This window comes from Sturnira hondurensis, unplaced genomic scaffold, assembly GCF_014824575.4.
Source record: "Sturnira hondurensis isolate 20B ecotype Veracruz unplaced genomic scaffold, ASM1482457v3 Scaffold0001509, whole genome shotgun sequence".
NCBI lineage: Eukaryota > Metazoa > Chordata > Mammalia > Chiroptera > Phyllostomidae > Sturnira > Sturnira hondurensis.
Genome location: NW_028074140.1, coordinates 2,483,374 through 2,502,942, shown reverse-complemented (window position 1 = coordinate 2,502,942; position 19,569 = coordinate 2,483,374). Strand labels below are relative to the sequence as shown.

At 40.6% G+C, this 19,569-nt stretch overlaps 1 protein-coding gene across 1 annotated transcript in view; it reads right to left on the bottom strand.

Annotated features, from left to right (window-relative positions):
• MARCHF3 (membrane associated ring-CH-type finger 3) overlaps nt 1-19,569 on the bottom strand; it is a 144,594-nt gene that overhangs the window by 82,164 nt on the left and 42,861 nt on the right. The gene's annotated exons all lie outside the window — the stretch shown is intronic.

The window sequence follows — 19,569 nt, the reverse complement described above, 5'->3', positions numbered from 1 at the left end:
AATTAAAATTCAAATCGTAATTCCATCATGATGTATTCTACCCTGGTATTCTCTGGATCTAATAAGAAATTATGCCTCATCAAACATATATAATTTGGCGTGAAGTGATAATAGTAGGAAGCTAAATTTATAGTTATCATAAAGTTGTCTATGCTGCATATTTTCATTTCCGAGTGCAATATTCATTGCGTAACCTAGGTCCCTAGGCAATCATTTAGTCATTCCAGCTCACTCTGGGTGGAGCTTGTTTACATCCTATAATCACACCCAGAACAGTCACTGCTAAATATAAACACAAGGAAGGATAGCAATTGTTTGACAACTTCAGTGATACCACTACACAATAATATTGACAGGCTTGATGTTGACAACGTTGAAGCTACCATGGTTACCCTTTCACAATGTAAAGAAATAGGCCTCTGCAAAACTGAACAGAAACGTGCCATTTCTTCATCCCACAGAGCTAGGGAGGCAGCATCATGTGAAGAAACAAGGATGGGTCTAGGCCACGACCACGGCAGTTTTGCAATAGGATAACCCAGAGGAGGAAGTTGTGGATAACTTGCCGACATTTGAGGAACCTGTGTTCACAGGAGGCATACGGTGTATATCTGCTGATTGATTCTGAAGTTCAATTACTGGTTGAGTCCCTGTGGGTTTGTCATTTCCCTTCCATGGACATTAACCTCTTTCCTTTCCAATCTAAGGTTAATTCCTTTCCAATCTAAGGTTATGTAACAATAGTCACTTATGTCATATATATGATAACTTCATGCTTTCAATAATAGCAAGAAGCCCTAGCTGGTGTGGCTCAGTGTATTGAGCGCTAGCCTGCTGACAATAAAATCACTGAGGGTTCGATTCCCAGTCAGGGCACATGCCTGGGTTGCAGGCCAGGTCCCCAGAAGAAGGCATGTGAGGCAACCACACATTGATGTTTCTCTCCCTCTCTTTCTCTTTCCCTTCCCCTCTCTCTAAAAATAAATAAATAAAATATTTTAAAAATAGCAAGAATAATAAAACTTAATACGAACTTGTGATTCTGTAAGTTGTGGCTGAATCCATTTTATTATTATTTTTAATAACAAATTTTCTTTTTGTCCATGTGACTGGGGGCATTTGTGTTTTCTAAGCTTTAGTTCCCTTATATATAAATTAAGGTAATGGAACCTATCATTGTTTATAACATGTTGTGAACATTATCTAGATGATGTATGTAATGTTTGGCTCAGTGCACAGCATATAGATGGTACTTTCTATAGATGTATAGAAATACATTATTTCTACTGTCTTCACCTTTATTTTGTTTATGAAACAAGTAAGCAAAGAACGAACAGTTTTATGATAGTCCGCTTGGAAACTATTTTATAAATTGTTACAAAATGTTTTTTTATGAATTATAGTTATTTAGAAAAGAAACATCTGAATTTTGGAAATATGTTTTTAAACAGAAAGAAAGGATCCTAAAATAATGCAATTCTCCTTTAAAAGATAAATTACAATAATTATACACTGAATTTGCTATTTTTGTAGGATAAGCCTAGACAGTATTAATTGTAATATTCATATAAACCAAAGCAGAAGATGTGAGCAATACTAGGTAACTTGTTAAAGTTATCAAGGAAAAAAATCCTTAGAATGTTATTGCTAACTATTGAAAAAATGCTGCAAATAAAAAGAAAATGAAAAACATAAACCAAGCACCCACATTTTCTGCTTGAGTAAATGGCATAAAATATGTTTGCTCCAGACATATACTTATTAGTGTGAACTAACACAAGACAAATTTGATCTAAGACACTACCCATTTTTAGAAACAGAGCTGACAAAAATTTAAATTTAGTTCTTAAATTAGTAAATATTCAAGAAAAAAATCTGGTGAGTTTTTGAGCAGTTGAAGAAGAATCTTGATTCTTCCTCATTTGGTGTCAGGAAAAACCAAAGAAAAATGATTAGGATGTCAAGATGTCAGGGTATCGATTTTAAACTCTAGAAGCTCATTAAAATAATCCACCCACATTTTCTGTTATTCTTTCTTCTCTGTGTAACTCGACTCACCTATAGGGGCAGAGCATCAGAGGCCTAAAGAACCTCCCTAAAGAGCACTCTTACTTTGAGCCCTATTTTCAATATTTACCACAAAACCTGACTGTCTCACACCTTCGCCAGTCTGGCTAAGGGAACTGAGTGAGCTGATAGAGTTGACAGCCTCTCCCTTCAGTTGATACTTTGTAGAGTACTTGCCCGAAAGATCTTGAACTAAGGCTGGCATGACTTCACTCAGCTCTGCCATACATAACCCACCTTCCTCCTCTCATTCACTCTGTTATGGCTCAGCCATCCTTGAGATGAAGATGGAACTAATGCCATAGGGCAAAGGGTACAACACACATAAAAGCAAGGGTGACGAGTGGTATTCAAGTGAGGAGTTGCTTGCTGTCATGATGCTAGTTCAACCGGAGTTTCCTTCGTTGCTCAGTTTGCTAGGTATAAATAAACATACTACATTTCTTAAATTAACTTGTTTATTGGTATGATTCATTCACTTCCTGACAGACTTCAGTTTCTGGCTACTCCCTAAAAGCCCTTAAGCACAGGTATAAAGAGAAACATTTACCTTTAAATGGTCTTTAAATTGAAAGTCTGAGACCAGAGAATTTACCTTCTTTATGGTTCACGTCTTTGGAAAATTAAGTTAAAAAATGATTTTCTGAAATTTTAAGTGTGAGTCTAGTGACTTTTCTCTTATTGTCCTATTATGGTTGAGGCTGGGGTCCACGCAGCAGATGCATCTTAAATCCCTCAGCCCATGGGGTTGCCAGTTTCTTAAACATGCGGGAGTTAAGGCTGAGTTCTGGAAGGAAGTGTGATGTTTCAGCATGAGATTAGTTGAAATAGCCGAGGCTTCTAAGCAGGTGAGCAAGACGGGAACCAGCTGAGAGAAGGGTCATACCTTCTAGCCAGCCCCAGCAGGAGTAAAAAGAGGGAAGGGGATGACCTTGACGAGGATGGCACTTATTGGAAGCTGGTGGCATGGAAGTCTCTTTGACTTCCAAGCAGAGAGACGGAACATGCTCCTGGTCAAAGCAAGGAGGAGAGGGAATTTACATGCTAGAACGCATCCCTATTTTTCTTATGAGGACTTCTTTCTTCAATCACATTGGGATACATCTTTTTTTAAAGCTTCCATTTAGTAAGCAATAAATATGGGCCAGGAACAATGCCAAAGGCTTTTACATACATGAGATCATTGTCCTCAGAACAGCCATATGAGATATGTATAATTATGACCCTTACCCCCCAAAATTATACATGAGGAAACCAAGGCTTTCTTTATTAAAGAAGGGGCCCATGGAAAGAAGCCAAGATTCTCTTGTTGGTCTGACTGTCTCTTTAAGCCAGAGCTCTTTATCACTAAAGTGTTCTTTCATGAACCGAGGTACTGACTCCCACACGAAGCCTGCTTCTGAAAGGGTGAACCACAAAAATCACTAAGATGTTGAATGGCCAAGGATTCAATAATAGTCATGGCCTTTTAGTAGAAAGAAACATAAATAAACAGTGTTTTAGAAATAAATTGCTGTTTTTAGCTATCAGTGTAGGGAAAAATAGTTTGTGCCTAAAATTTTAGTTTTAACAACACTATATTAATTATATACATTGTTAATTATGGATAATTAATTAACAGTATATTAACAATTATTAATATTAATGCTAACTGCAGCTTAAAATGATTTGAAACTGTATTGGGGAAGGTTTACATAAATTCAAGATGAAGCTCCTTAAGCAGCAGACAAACAATGGGCCAGTGAAAAATGAGACCATTCAGAGAGAAGGAGAGCTTTTCCTCTCTACTAATTTTTAGGTCAAAGTTTTGGGAGTTAACTGGCATTCTCACGCATTGCTATTGGGAGTATAAAATGGTGAAACTACTTAGGAAAAGAGTTCGTCGGTTCCTTATAAAGAGAAACATATATTTAACATGGGGCCCAGCACTGCATATTAACCCAAGAGAAATGTAAACATATGCCCATAAAAAGACTTGTGCATTTTTATTCATAATAGTCCCAGATAGAAAGCAACAGGTAAATGGATAAATAATTTCCGGTACATTTATATAATATACCAAAAATACAAAATGGAATAAACTACTGATAATGTGCATTAACATAGATGTATCTTGTAGTTGCCATGCCAAGGAAAGGAAATTGGACACGCACGATGAGTCTGTTTATCTGAAGTTTTAGAGGCAAAACTTAATCAGTAGTGACAGAAATCACCTTGGTGTTGCCTGGAGCAAGACACGTGTTGGGTTGTTGGAACCGATTGCACAGGGGTACAGAATTCTGGGGAGGTGGAATCATACTTTATATTGGTTGGGGTGGTGGTTACACAACTGTGTGCATACATTTGTTAAAAGCATTCAATTGGTATGCTTAAAATGTTATATGTAAATATTACTTCAAAGAAGATGACTTAAAAAAAGACAATAAGTTTAGAAGAGATTATAAATTAAAAAGCAAAAATTCCTCCATCTGTTTCCCTGTCTCCCAAAATGTTTCTCTGTCTGATGCTTGTTTCAGGAAGTTTATATCCTGTTATATTTCCTTAGTTGCAAGGTAGATTTTTGTTTATAAGTCTCAATTGGGAAAAATATTAGAAGACTTTAAAATAAAGCTATTAAAGATACTGAAACTATCTTACCTGGATAATCAGATTTCCTCAATATTTGAGGTTTTACTACTGGACCATTCTCAAAATGCTATTTTCTAAAATGAGTATTTATATGCCTTAACATTTACTGAACACAATTCAGTCCTCTCTGAATGCCTCCAGGTCTTCATTATTAATATCAAAAGTTGTGCAATTCCGTAATACAATGAGGATTTCAGTTTCTAATATAGGGCTGTTTGTTTCTATGCTATGTGGCTTCAGAATACTGAGCTTTTTAAGTGTTCATATTTGCATCTTGTTCTTTATTACCTTTCTTGTTGGACTGTAAGCAAATCTGTACCCTTGCCAACCTTCTAACCTTATAAGGGAGTTAACAAAGACAGCTGTACACAGACCAGTGGTCTCTGACTATGGATTTTTCACACCAGCCATTGATTGGTTTCTAAAGAATCACATGGAAACTTCTCAAAAGTATACATGCCTAGGCCCCATCCTTGGTGATTCTAATATCTAATTCAGTATGCATCATACATGATTTTTTTAAAGTATGGAAATAGGTTTGTTTATGTCTGAACATACACAAAAGTAGAAAAAATATTGTAATAAACCAAGGACTTCCAGTCACCATGGAGGCGTAGGTAGATTCACTTCTCCTCCTTGCACAACCATAAGAAAGATCCCAACTAACGTCAAAACAAAAAACACCCAGAACTGCCAGAAAATTGAACTGTATGGAAGTCTGACAACCAAGGATTTAAAGAAACCATATTCATCCAGACGGGTAGAAGGGGCAGAGATGGGGAGCCAGGGCGAGAGGACGCAGTGTGGTGGTGGCGTGGCCGTGGCTAGTGGAACAGGCAGTCTCACATTCACATGTAGTAGATAAAGGCAGGAGGGCTACCTCGGGAGCCAGTGATCCCAGCCCCAGGCCAGACTGTGTAGCCCAGGGTTCCAGTGTCGGGAAATAAAGCCTCATATTTCTGGCTGTAAAAACCCGTGAGGGTCAGGGTGGTGGAAGAAACGGCTGTTTTCTCAGGAGAATCCATTTAAAGGGCCCACACAGTCCGAGAACTAATGCAAACCCACCAGCTCTGGGAACCACCACTGGGGCAGCAGCTAGAAGGACACCAGTCTCATACGGGAAGGGGGTGAAGTGACTGGAAACAGGGAGAGTGTCGAGCAAGCCACTAGCACCCAGGCAGTGGCATTGTCCCTTCTCCAACCTCTCTCCCACATACAGAACCACAAAGCTGTGAAGTGGGTTGCCTCATCCTGGCCAATACCTAGGACTGCACCCCATACAACTTAACAGGTGCACTAAGACAGAGTCAAAGCAGCTCTACCAACTACATGGAAACAAACGTAGGGAGGCTGCCAAAATGAGGAGACAAAGAAATGTGGCCCAAATAAAAGAACTGAAGAAAACTCCAGAAAAGGAGCTAAGCGAAATAGAGATAGCCAACCTATCAGATGCAGAGTTCAAAACACTGGTGATGAGGATACCTTGAGAACTCACTCAACATACTAAAAGAATAAGGGAAGAAATGAAGGCTACACTAACTGAAACATAGAAAAATCCACAGGGAACCAACAATTGAAGGGAAGGAAGCTGGGGTTCAAATCAACAATTTGGAATGTAAGAAAGAAATAAACATTCAACCAGAACAAAATTAAGAAACAAGAATTGAAAAAAAATGAGGAGAGAATAAGAAGACTCCTGGACATCTTTAGAAGTGCCAATGCCTGCATCACAGAGCTGCCAGAAGAAGAGGAAGAGCAAGAAACTAAAAACTTATTTGAAAAAAAAATAATGAAAGAAAACTTTCCTAATTTGGTGAAGAAATAGACATACAAGTCCAGGAAGCACAGAAAGTCACAAACAAGTTAGATCCAAACAGGGCCATACCAAGACACAGCATAATTAAAATGCCAAAGGTTAAAGTTAAAGAGAGAATCTTAAAAGCAGTAAAAGAAAGGGAAAGAGTTGCCTACAAAGGAGTTCTTATTCCCATAAGACTATCAGCTGATTTCTCAAAAGAAACTTTGCAGGCAAGAAGGGGCTGGAAAGAAGTATTCAAAGTGAGAAAAGCAAGGATCTACAACCAAGAGTACTCTCCAGCAAACTATCATTTAGAATTGAAGGGCAGATAAAGTACTTCCCAGCTAAGGTAAAGCTAAAAGAGTTCATCATCACTAAGCCGTTATTATAGAAAATGTTAATGGAACTTATTTAAGAAAAAGAAGAAAATCAAAACTATGAATATTAAGAAGACAATAAACAACTATCAACAACTGAATAAAAAAAACAAAAACAGCCCTGGCTGGCATAGCTCAGTGGATTGAGTGCGGGCTGCAAACCGAAGGGTTGTAGGTTCGATTCCCAGTTGGGGCACACACCTGGGTTTTGGGCCAGGTCCCCCAGTGGGGAGCACGTGAGAGGCAACCACACATTGATAGTTCTCTCCTTCTCTTCCCCTCTCTCTAAACATGAGTAAATAAAATCTTTAAAAAAAACCAAATGAAGCAAAAAACTAGAACAGGAATAGAATCATAGATATGGAGATCATGTGGAGTCTTTTCAGCTGGGAGGGGAAAGGGGAAGAATAGGGAAAAGGTACAGGAATTAAGAAGCATAATTGGTAGGTACAAAATGGGGGAATGTTAAGTATAGGAAACAAAGAAGCCAAAGAACTTATGCGCATGACCCATGGATGTGAAGTAAGGTTGGGGCGGATTGCTGGAGGGAAGGGAGGTACCAGGTGGAGTGGGGCAAAGGGGAAAAAGCTGGGACAACTGTAATAGCATTATCAATAAAATATACTTAAAAACATTCTAATAAACCGTCAAATACCCATCATCCATTTCAACAATTACCATCATTTGGTTAATCTTTATTTTGTATCTGCCCCTCCCCACTTTTTATACTTGAACTGGGATTGGCTAACTATAGTCCTACAGACCAAATCCAACTTGTTGCCTGTTTTATTAAAAATTCAGATATAATTCACATACCGTAAACTAACTCTTAAGTATACAATTCAGTGGGTTTTGTATTTCACAAAGTTGTGTGGCAATCACCACAACCTATTTTCAGAGCATTACCTTTATCCCCAATAGAAACCCAAGAACCATTAACAGTCACTCATTCTTCACTCCTTCCGCCCCTTGCAAACACTAATCCACTTTCTATCTCTACAGAGTTGCCTATTCTGGACATTTATATAAATGGAATTTTATAATATATGGCTTTTGGTGTTTGGCTTCTTTCACTTACTTTAATCTTTTCGAGGTTCATCCATATTTTAGCATTCATCAATAGTTTATTCCTTTCTTTAAGTGAATAATGTCCCGTGTTGTAAGTATAACCCATTTTATTTATCCATTCATCAGTTGATGGGCATTTGGGTTTTCACATTCTGGCTATTATGAACAGGCTGCTGTCAATACTCATGTACATATTTTTGTGTCTTCAGTTCTATTGGGTGTGAACCAAGTAGTGGAATTGCTGTATCGTATAATAATTTTATCTGGAACTTTTAAAAGAAACTGCCAGACTGTTTTCCAAAGTGTTTGCAGTATTTTACATTCCAGCATGCAGTGTATAAGGGTATCAGTTTCTCCAGATCCTTCTCAACACATTATTTGAGTGGAGCCATCCTAGTGTTAAGTGGCATCACATTGTGGTTTTGATTTGTATTTCCGTAATGACTAATGATGTTGAGTATATTTTTGTGTGCTTATCAGCCATTTTTATATATTTTGTGGAGAAATATCTATTCATATCTTTTGCCTATTTTAAAATTGGCTTATTTCTTTTACTGTGGAGTTGTAGGGAGTTTTAAATATATTCTGAATACTGGATTTTTCAGGTATGTGGTTTGCAAATATTTTATACCATTCTGCAGGCTATTTTTTCACTCTCTATCTTGATGGTGTCCTTGGATGCTTAAAATGTTTAAATTTTAATGATCTATGTTTTACTTTGGTTGCCTGTTCTTTAGGCACCATATCTGAGAAACCACTGCCTAATTCAAGATCATGCAGGTTTACACCCATGTTTTCTTCTAAGAGTTTTATAGTTTTAGCTCTTATGTTTAGGTCTTGCACATCTGAATTTTTAAAAAGCTTAGAATGTAATTCCAAGCCACACTAATTTTGGAAAGTAAAAGTGAATAGATTTTGGTAGTTTTTAAGAACTTTTAAAAAATATGAGTTTTGGTGCAGTTTTTGTAATATGTATGTTAAATGTTGATAGGTCTTTTTTTTGGTCTAGTTTCTGGCTTTTCTCTATATTGCCAGTGGCTAAGGTGTTCAGAGAACTACCGTATTTTTCAGACTATAAGATGTACCGCCCCCCCAGCAAATTTGGGAGGAATAATGATTGTTAATGCTGCTGTTGAGTTCTGTTTACATTTATATTGGGGAAATATTATGTTATTTATGTTATTAAATATTTTACCACATTTTTGCTTCAAAATTTTTTTCCTATTTTCCTCTAAAACCTAGGTTTGTTTTATGGTCCAAAAAATATGGTAATTCAGGAAAAGTGTGTAATACTGTCTTGGTTTGGTACTTGGTCAGCTCTTGGTACCAATAAACTAAAACAGTCCAATCGCATTTAGGAGGAGTTCCCTATAGTCCCAAGTTTAAAAACAAAAAGTGTCATCTCAAGTTAATTTCAGTGTATGGTACCCTATACTTCTGATCCAGATACTAGGAAATGTTGTGCAGAAAAGAAAGCAAAAATCAGCAGCTGAGACTTCCAGCCAAAAGAAGATAGCATGACAGCCACACTTCTTTCAGTTGCAAGGAGAAAGACATCCAGGTACAATCACAGACCACCAGTTGCTAGTTGATAGTTTGTTCCAGAGACCCTGAGGCCAGCAGTTCTCAAGTGAACATCAGAATCATCAGAAGAGCTTGTAAAGATCCAGATTCCTGGTCCTTATACCCAGAATTACTGCCACAGGAAAGTGGGGCAGGGCCATAAATACATGCCCCACTTTCTTACATGCTACCAGATAGTGCTGATGGTGCTGGCCCTGAGACCACACACACTTCGAGGATAAATGGGCTGCCCATCCTGCCCTATTGCTTACTGAACAATAAGTATTAAACCAGAAGACTCATCTGGTGCTCCTCCTCCTTGGGCGTGAACATGCTAGGAGTATTACTGAGGAAGTCACAAGGCCATAAGTACAGTTTTCAAATTTGGTTAAAATTCTTAGTCACAGTCTCATATCAGGTTCCAGGACTATGGTCATTTGTCCAAACACCATTTTGTCACTTAGGCAAGTACCTTGATTTTAATTAAATTAGCAGGGATTGCTTATATTTCTTTGTTTTTCTGGTAGCTTTTGGTATTTGATCTTGCTCAATGCATGTAGACATCCACTATGGTTAGGAATGATACTCAGGAACATTCACTGTGTTTATGACAATGGATTTGACCCGTAGCCAAATGGCACTCTTGAGAGATGTGGTTTTGACTTTGACAGATTGAGCCAAAGTTAAATTCTGATGAACTGCAAAGGAATTTTATCAGTCCCAGGATATTTGCCAGCTGAGTTGGGCAAAAGAGTGACATTCCAAAATGTCCCGAGCCATCCACATTTATTCTGTCACTTCTACTTCCAATTTTCACAAATGTCAACTAAAAACTTCGTTTTCCCACTCCCTGCCAATTCCAGGACTCCGAGCTTAAATCTGAGATCCAACTATTAAGCTGTGTTCCTGCCTCTTCCAAATCAGCAAGAACAGAGCTCGGCAGCAGAGGGGAGTTTGCGGTTTCGTTCATGGCAGAGAGACAGAATCAGACCTCAGCTTGTCTGGCTATTCAGTAGAGAAGAAAAGTAGAAAATGTTTCCGTTGGTAAATTGACGAGACTCAGGAACAGAGAAAAATCTGACAGGTTGGCCACAAGAAGACATTTTGCATTTAAGGTTTTATTGCAATGCCTGAAGTCAGGTAATTATTTTCTGAGAGAAGTGGGACATTTGCTTTGAGATGAAGAAACAAAAGTTAACCCTGTTCATAGCATATCTGCAACAGGCCCAGCTCTGCCCTACCTTCACCTTCAGACTCTTGAGCCTCTCAGACCACCCGCAGGAGGGATTCATCGACGAAGGAAGCGTTGTTGGTTAGAGTGGATGGCAACCCAACCCAAAGGAAAGGCAGTTATCTTAGCGCCCATGTGTCCACAAGAGAAAGAGGTGCATGTAGCATTTTAATCCCTGGGAGAGATGTGAGTCGCTGGCCTTCTAAGAAATTTGACTGTTATTTCTCTCCCTCTTCTCTAAATTACAATGGCAATAGCTGCCCTTGCACGGAAAGCACCCTAACTGGCTAGCTACTTCATTAATTATCACATGGTTCCTATTTTATGGGAACAAAATAGTTGATCTCAGTGAACTGGCAACTTCGAAACTGAGGAGGCAAATTAGAGCAATTACTAATAAATTATACATGTGGTAACTAACAATTTGTCGATCACCTCGAAATGTAAGGAAAGCCACCAGCCTCCTGGCCCTGCACTTCTGAACAGGTCTTTTCATTTTTCCCTTTCCAAGACTGAAAGCTTTCATTATCCACACCAGTCCCACCACCGCTATTGCTGCTTTGGCAGAGTCCAGCACCTATAATATAAAGTTAGAAACACAATGGTGGGATTTGCACTCTGTTTAGAACAGGGGTTTGATGGCTTAAAATTAAAGGACCCCCCCCACCCCAACAAAACAAAACCAAGCAGTGAGTCTCATGCCACCTTTCTCGAATGAGGTCAGAGAGGAAGTAATGACAAGAGATAGGGCAAAGTAAAGTATGTCCTGAATCATAATCACTATCCATAATCACTACTGTGCATTGTTTTCAGGGTGAGGTGTTTGATGAAACTAAAGGAAGTTCTGTGTTATAAATCATCAGTAGTTCTGGGGGAGGTGAGAGTAGGTCAATTAAAAAGATAGGATCTGGGCCTGCGAACCAGACGATCGCGGTTCGATTCCCAGTCAGGGCACATGCCTGGGTTGCAGGCCAGTTCCTGGCAGGGGATGCACGAGAAGCAACCATACATTGATATTTCTCTTCCTCTCTCCTTCCCTTCCCCTCTAAAGATAAATAAATAAAATATTTTAAAAAATAGGATCTTTCTCTTCTTTTCTGCTTGTCTCACTGAGCCCTGCCGTTCAACAAGATAAGCGTTGACGTCATTTAGTAGTTGAGGGCCAGATTCCTCCACGAGCATATCCCTCCCACCTGGTACAGCCTTGCCACCCTCCACTCACATGCCCAGCAGGTTTCACCTTCTGCTGCTGCTGTCAAAATGCAAGTGGAGGGAGAGAGCGGCTTTTACAACTGTACCTTTGAATTTATTGTCACTGGTCTCTCGTTTAAATGAGAAAGATCTTGGGAAAAGGATGTAACAAACAGCACTGAAAAAAATGCTGCAAATTCAACAGGATTTACATACCAATTCCAAATATCTTCCGGCAATGGAGGAAAATTGTTTTCTGCATAATTTATATACCGCATTTCCCCCCATGCCCAGCACAAATTATATACCTATTTCTTTACATCACATGGTATCATATCAGTTTTAAAATATTTTCTCTCCTTTTACATGGTCTATAAATGCTATCTTTATTTGTAATGTCATATTTGCATAATGTCATACTTTGACTTATGATGTCAGTATTTTTCCCAGGCTCTTCATTTTAGTTATTTTTGCCATATACCTGTTGACAACATCTAATTCCATGGCACCATGTCTCCCTGGAGAATCACATGGCAGCTACCTCCCTTGGGAAGTACTGATGTTAGGGAGAATAAAGAGCAATCATACTCATTGTTTTCTGCTACTGCAATGAGTAGACTCTGAAACAAAACTAACCTCCCTGTGAATTCCAAACGCCTTTCTACATAAACCATGGGTGCTCTTTCACAACCTGACCTGCATATTTCCTTTGGGCTGTGGTGGCCGTTGTGATTACCTGGTGCCCACATGTTAGTGTGCTATGTCACACTAACCAAGTAAACAAATTTTGCATCCGTCTTTCCTTGGTGGAGACCTGAGTGCAACCCAGTGAAATTCCACCTCTCTGGTTCACCCACCAGGTGTGATAAGCCAGAGCAGGTAAGGCTTCCACCTGCAGAGGATGCACTTGCCAACCTGGCTCCCGAGGCCACGCCGCTCCTGATCCGTGTGGTGTCTGAGCCTCTCACCTAGTTAGAAGCAGGTGAGACGTCTGAAGCAGACATCCCAGGACAACAGAAAGTGACAGAGCGAGTTTGGGGGAACAATCCCCAACTCTCACACCCACTTTGCCTAAACTGCATTATAGTGACTTCACCGAGCTCAGTAGTGCTAGGAAGAAAAAATGTCTGAGTGGATTATTACTTCTGGTGCACTTGTATTTTGCTAAACTTCTGTTACCAAGGAAATGATTAAGAACCTTAAATGGTTTTTTTTTAACCAAAATCATCACCGTCAAAGGATTTTCAAAGGTGGCACCTTTCTAGCAGCATTCATCTGACGAACTTACTTAAAAATAGATTTCCGAGAGTCCTAACCAAGATTTCAGATCACCACATTAAATTTATGGAAACTCTGGCTGTTGAGAAAATGGGTCTCTATGTTCCATTTATTACGAACTTTTTACATAGTCATTCAATTGTACCTGAACATTATTCTAATAAATTAATTTTTGCCTATGACTTAAAAGTCTTAATGAAAAGCTGTTTAAATTACACATGATTGCTGAAATCATGTGGCTAATATTCATACTTAAATCTATTCTATATTCTATCAGTTAAAGTTCACTATTACATTTTTGAAAGTTCACTATTACATATTTCCTTGTATATACATTCAAATTATGTTTTTCACCTGCATAATAGTCTGGGGAAAGTTGTACCATAGTTATACCAGAACCTAAGCTGGGGTTATATTTCCTCATCAGCCACATTCCCCAATGCATTAAGCCAGACACCATGGGAAGCTCTTATTAATGGCCTGGGGGGATGCAGAACATGGGGATGAGGAAGTCTTTCTCCTAGGTACAGCGAGCAAAAACAATTAGCAGACTGATGTGAAGGGCAAGTAGGCTTTTAAATAGTGGGTCAGGGTCTAAGTAGGTAAAGTTAAAACCCATCTATACTGGCTAAAACTCACGATGATTCAAAACTCAAACTTTCTAGTGGGTACATCAAAGGAATGAAGAAACTTTAAAGCCCCTCAAATAGATTAAATAGATAAAACTTCTTTAATTGGAAAATGTACCTCCTTTTCTCCTCATGCCATACTGTATTCCCAATATAATAGGCCTGTTCCAATGCCTCTTCTGGTTTCTTTTACTCCCTTTAGAACTGCCTGTTATTCTTACATCCCTCCCTCTCTTTCGGGCAGCCTGGAGAGCATATTCTTCCCAGGCTAATACTAAAAAAAAGCTCCTTCAATCAGGTTGCCACTGTCATTTTTTTCTTCCCCTTGCAGACTTTCTCCTACTGTCTTCTAGTTTGTCATCCAGGGAATGACAAAAAAGATGTTTCCCTTCTGTATTCACGGGGTGGAGCCAGAAATTCTTAACTTTCTACCCCCTGTTCATGATGCATTCATTCTCAAAGAATCCCTTACGGGACATGTCTGGAAGTCCACACCATAGGGTGTGTACCCTGTGGGTACCTTTTGGGTAAAATTATCCCCAGCTCCATGGGGCCCGGAGACAGAATCTGATGTGATTCAATCAGTTTTTGTTTTATATTCTGCCATGCCTTACCCTTGGAGTCCTTCTCCTTTCTTGTTCGTTTGCCCTGCTGTCAAATGCAGCTCTGAGCCCAGCTCTCTCTGATAGTTCTTGGTGTCCAATGCTACGCCCTCTGCTTTGGGTCTGAGTTTCCTTGCACAGCCATCTGATTCTTTGCTGGGAGACTCAGTCCCTTGGTGCTTTCTGCAAAGCTGAGTCTCCTTCCTCTCCTTCTAGGGCTCCTCTCGTCTTCTACCTGCTCTCTGCCAGCTCCACATCTGGGGTGGCTGATTTGCCAGGTCGTCCCACCCAGCTCAGCTTACCCAGCTCACTCCTCTCTCTCCAAGAGTCAGAGCTACAATGCCCCAGAGTCCATTCTTTGGTATCTGTAGTTTGCACAGGTGGCCCCTGGCCTCTGGACCCCTTCAGGGATCCTTGTCCCCAACCCTGGGCAGCCTGGAGAGCATATCCATTTGGCCCTCAGCCTGCTCACATAGCAGGCAACCCACACAACCTACTTGGGAATGTCCCCTCAGAAATGTTTTTCTGACCTGACCTACAGACTCTGGCCTGGATTTGCTTCTAGTCTCATTCTCCAGGGTAATTCCCAGAAGCTTTTTGGAGAAAGGGAGGTCTGTGTGTTCGTGTGATGATGTTTGTTCTGAATGCCCCTCTATCTGGTCACGGTGGGAAACAGGGCGTTGATTTATCAGTGTTGGCCAGGCTGCTCCCCGCCCGACATAATCAGCACATGTGCACCTAAAGACAGGGCTCTGCTCTGCTCAAAATACAAAACAGCAGATACAGGGGTGCTCTGGGGCTCATGTGCGGTCACACTGCTGAGGACACCATCTACAATGTCTTACATATGAGGCCACCAAGACATGGTTTTGTTTTTAGTCACAGATCATATAATAGATCAGTTTCCCCTCTTTGCATTGGCTGCTGGAGAGCTTAGGGGCAAACCTGAGGATGGCCTGAGACATAGAATGAGTGAGTTCATGTGGATTTTTATAACCTCACTCACCAGTTCATTTCATGTCTTTTTTGTTTTCCACTTTCTTTTCCTATCTCCCTCTAATTTATATTTCCCTGCCAGCCACTGTAAGCCCTTCCTGAATCAAGGTGGGACATAAATAAACAAACATAAAATGAGGTAATTTTATGAAAAACTGAGACAGCTTCATTTGCACAGTTGGTTGAAACATACATTTCTGGGTAGCAATATCTACTAAATGTCATGATGCTAAATGTTATATTCATGACACAGAAACACCAAGTCCAGGAATTTATCCTACAGACACTCACACAAGTGTGCAATATTTGTTTTACTGTAGCACTGTTTGTAATAGAAAAGAAAAAAAGTAAAGGCTAAATACATCATGTTGCAAGTATACAATGTCACATGTCACGGCTCCTCAAAATGAGAGATGAGTTTACACGTTCTAACTTCAGGGATGCCTGCAATGCATTAAGAAGAAAGAAACTTGTGTCTGTGCAGAGGAGGGAGGAGGATATATTTGCTGTTTAAACTTCAACCCCACTATGTATAGCATGAATACTAAGGAGAGCTTGCTGCTTATTGCATGGTATAAACAAAATCATCCTCCGCAGCACAGGAGGTTTCTCGTAAGTCAAGGCAGTACGCAAGAACAGCAATGAGGAACGGAATTGCAGAAGCACAGGGAGCTACATTCTCTGAATTTGCATGAGCTATAGAGTGCGAAGAAGGGTGAGGGTAAAGTAGAGGAAAGATGAGGGGGCTGGCCTCTGAAAGAAAAACTTTGGCAGTTGAGGGTTGTCTAATGGGAATTTTGATGTGAAATGCAGTGAATTTGCTTTTCACTCTGCCTCCCAAATCCTCAGCAAAACCAACAGTCTGGCTTTATAAAAAAAAATACTGAGATTAGTTTCCATATCCAGGAAGACAAGAAAAAAAGAGTTAATTCCAGAACTTAATATGTGTCAGAGTAGCCACTATGATACACATGACAGGTATATTAATGCTAGGCCTGACTACATTAGTTGCTACAGGAATATCTTCTTTGTCTAAAGAAAAAAAAAGAGATGTTGTCTTCCTTAAAAGTTCCCCTCACTGCCTACTTCACCTCTGTGCACCTCCGCCCCCCTCCCTCACACAGAAATGCCCTGCCTGACTATTCTTATGGGCAGCTCTGTCTCTTCCGGAACCACCTTCGCTACAATCACTGTTTCTACAACCTGCGTGACCAACCCAGTGAGGACCTAATGGAGCAGGCCCCATGGACGGGCTTTAGGGCTTCCCAGATGCCCAGAATGTTATGCAAATTATTATATGTATACATTTTTCTGGGAAGGGGGTCCTGGCTCTGACTGAAATAACAATACGATGATCCCCTAAATGTCATAGATCTCTGATTTAAAAGGCTGGTGTGAAAACACTCTGAAAAAATCTCTTATTTCGAAACTTCTGCCAAGATGGAGGCATGGGTGGAAACACTGTGCCTTCTCCCACAACCAAGTTTGAATACAACAAAGGTTTGGAGAACAAGGACACGCCCAAAGACCAGAAAACTGAATTATACGGAAGTCTGACAACTACCAACTGTTCAACAGGACGGTAAGAGAGGCGGAGCCAGCAGCGGAGCTGGGTCGGGCAGGACAGATCCCCCGACCTAGACGCGCAGGCAGCCCAGAACCAGTTGGGGTGCGGGGCAGACTGACCACGGTCGCACATTCGCGCACAGTGAGATGGACCACGCAGGACCCAGGGGGCGAACCCAGTGGTGGAGGGCTGACGGCAGTGGCACACTCGTGTTCAGTGGAACGAAACGAGTGGGCCTGGTGATGGTGGTGGCTGCGGCGCCGGTGGGGGCCTCGGCAGGAGGCGGCAGAAGGGAAGCCATTGCCCCTCTTTGACCCAGCACCCACATACAACGTCACGACCCAGCGACTTAGTTGCCCTGCTCTAGTGAACACTTTAGGGCCCCGATCCTGCTATGGAACACGCACGAACAGCCCAAAAGATGGCACAAGAAGAACTCAAAGTCCCAGAGCCAATAACTCTAAGCGACCGAGAAACTGCCAGCCTCTCAGAAGCACAATTCAAGACACTATTTATCAGGATGCTCACAGAACTGGTTGATTATAGTCACAAATTAGAGGAACACATGAAGGCTAAACTAATTGAAATGAAGGGAGATGTCCAGGAAACCAATAGCGATGGAAAGGAAACTGGGACTCAAATCAATGGAATGGACCAGAAGGAAGAACAAAACATCCAACCAGAAAGGAATGAAGAAATGAGAATTCAAAAAAATGAGGAGAGACTTAGGAACCCCCAGGACATCTTTAAACGTTCCAACATCTGGATTATAGGGGTACCAGAAGGGGGAAAGAAACAGCCACGAGTGGAAAACTTATTTGAACAAATAATAAAGGAGAATTTCCTCAGTCTGGCAAAGGAAATAGACTTCCAGGAAATCCAGGAAGCTCAGAGAGTCCCAAAGAAGTTGGACCCAAGAAGGAACACACCAAGGCACATCATAATTACATTAGCCAAGACTAAAATGAAGGAGAGAATCCTAGAAGCAGCAAGGGATAAGGGGACAGTCACCTATAAAGGAGTACCCATCAGACTGTCAGCTGATTTCTCAAAAGAGACCTTACAGGCAAGAAGGGGCTGGAAAGAAGTATTCCAAGTCATGAAATCCAAAGACCTACAGCCAAGATTGCTTTATCCAGCAAAACTTTCATTTAGAATGGAAGGACAGATAAAGTGCTTCTCAGATAAGGTCAAGTTCAAGGAGTTCATCATCACCAAGCCCTTATTATATGAAATGCTAAAGAGACTTATATAAGAAAAAGAAGATGAAAAATATTAACAGTGAAAGGACAGCAAACTCATAGTTATTAACAACCACACCTAAAACAAAAGCAAACCAAGAGGACAGCTAGATCAGGAGTGGAACCATAGAAATGAAGAACACATGGAGAGTTAGAAACAGGGGGGTGGGAGGGGGAGAAGGGGGGAGAAGGCACAGAAAATAGCATAGATGGTAGGTAGAAAATAGATAGGGGGGAGGGCGAGAATAGTGGGGGAAATATAGAATCTAAAGAACTTGAGACACGTGGTTATAAACTAAGGGGGGAGAATGGTGGGGGAGGGAGTGTGCGGGTGGAGGGGAATGAAGGGGGGGAATAGAACAACTGTAATGGTATAATCAATAAAATATATTTTTAAAAAATCTTTTATTTCACCATAGCTGGTGTGACTCAGTGGATTGAATCCCTAACAGGCTGCCAGTTCCACTCCTGATTAGGGCTCATAGCTGGGTTGTGAGCCAGGTCCCCAGGTGGGGGCATTGGAGAGGCAATAGATCGATGCTTCTTTCTTTCTCTTTCTCCTTTCCTTCCCCTCTCTCTAAAAACAAATAAATAAATAAAATCTTTTAAAAAAAATCTCATATTTCCAAGGCCCAGCACACAGCATGGCAGATGGTACTTAATAAATGAAATAAAAGCCTACAGCAATTGAGTATACAGAGCATACCAGACACTCAGGTGTTGACTATTAAGACCCTTATTGTACAGATGAGCAAAGTGAAGTCCTGAGTGCAGACTCAGGTTTGTAAGGCTCTAAACCTTCTATGTCAATCATCCTCTACAAATGTTAAGTGAATGGATGCTAAAAGAGATCACAGGTGGTAGTTACTAATACTTCATCATGCAGGTAAGGAAACTTTGGTATCATCAAAGGGGGAGGGGAGCTGCATAAAAAAATCAGGTTACTGTCTTCCACTTGTGTGCTTTTCTTTATACTATTCCAGTGTTGTCTGAAATAGCCTTTACTCCTTATCATACGTGAAAGTGAAAGTGAAGTCCTATATGCTACATTGAACTCATTTCACTGGTATCTGCATTCAGGGTTCTGGCATGTAAATGAAGGTATTCTTCATCCATAGATCAAATTTCATACCAGCAGGACTATGTCACCATGGACATCTGTGAAGAAAGAAAAATCTTCCCTCATCTGGGTTCCTTCTCTTGTTGAGGAGCCCAAGCCCAAATGCTCACAGGGACTAGTAGGAAATGAAAGTGGTACAAGCAGGCTGTGGGTACTGGGCCTGCCAGGGAGGGAGCCACATCCCGTCTGAAGACACAGCTGCCCTTCGGCCTC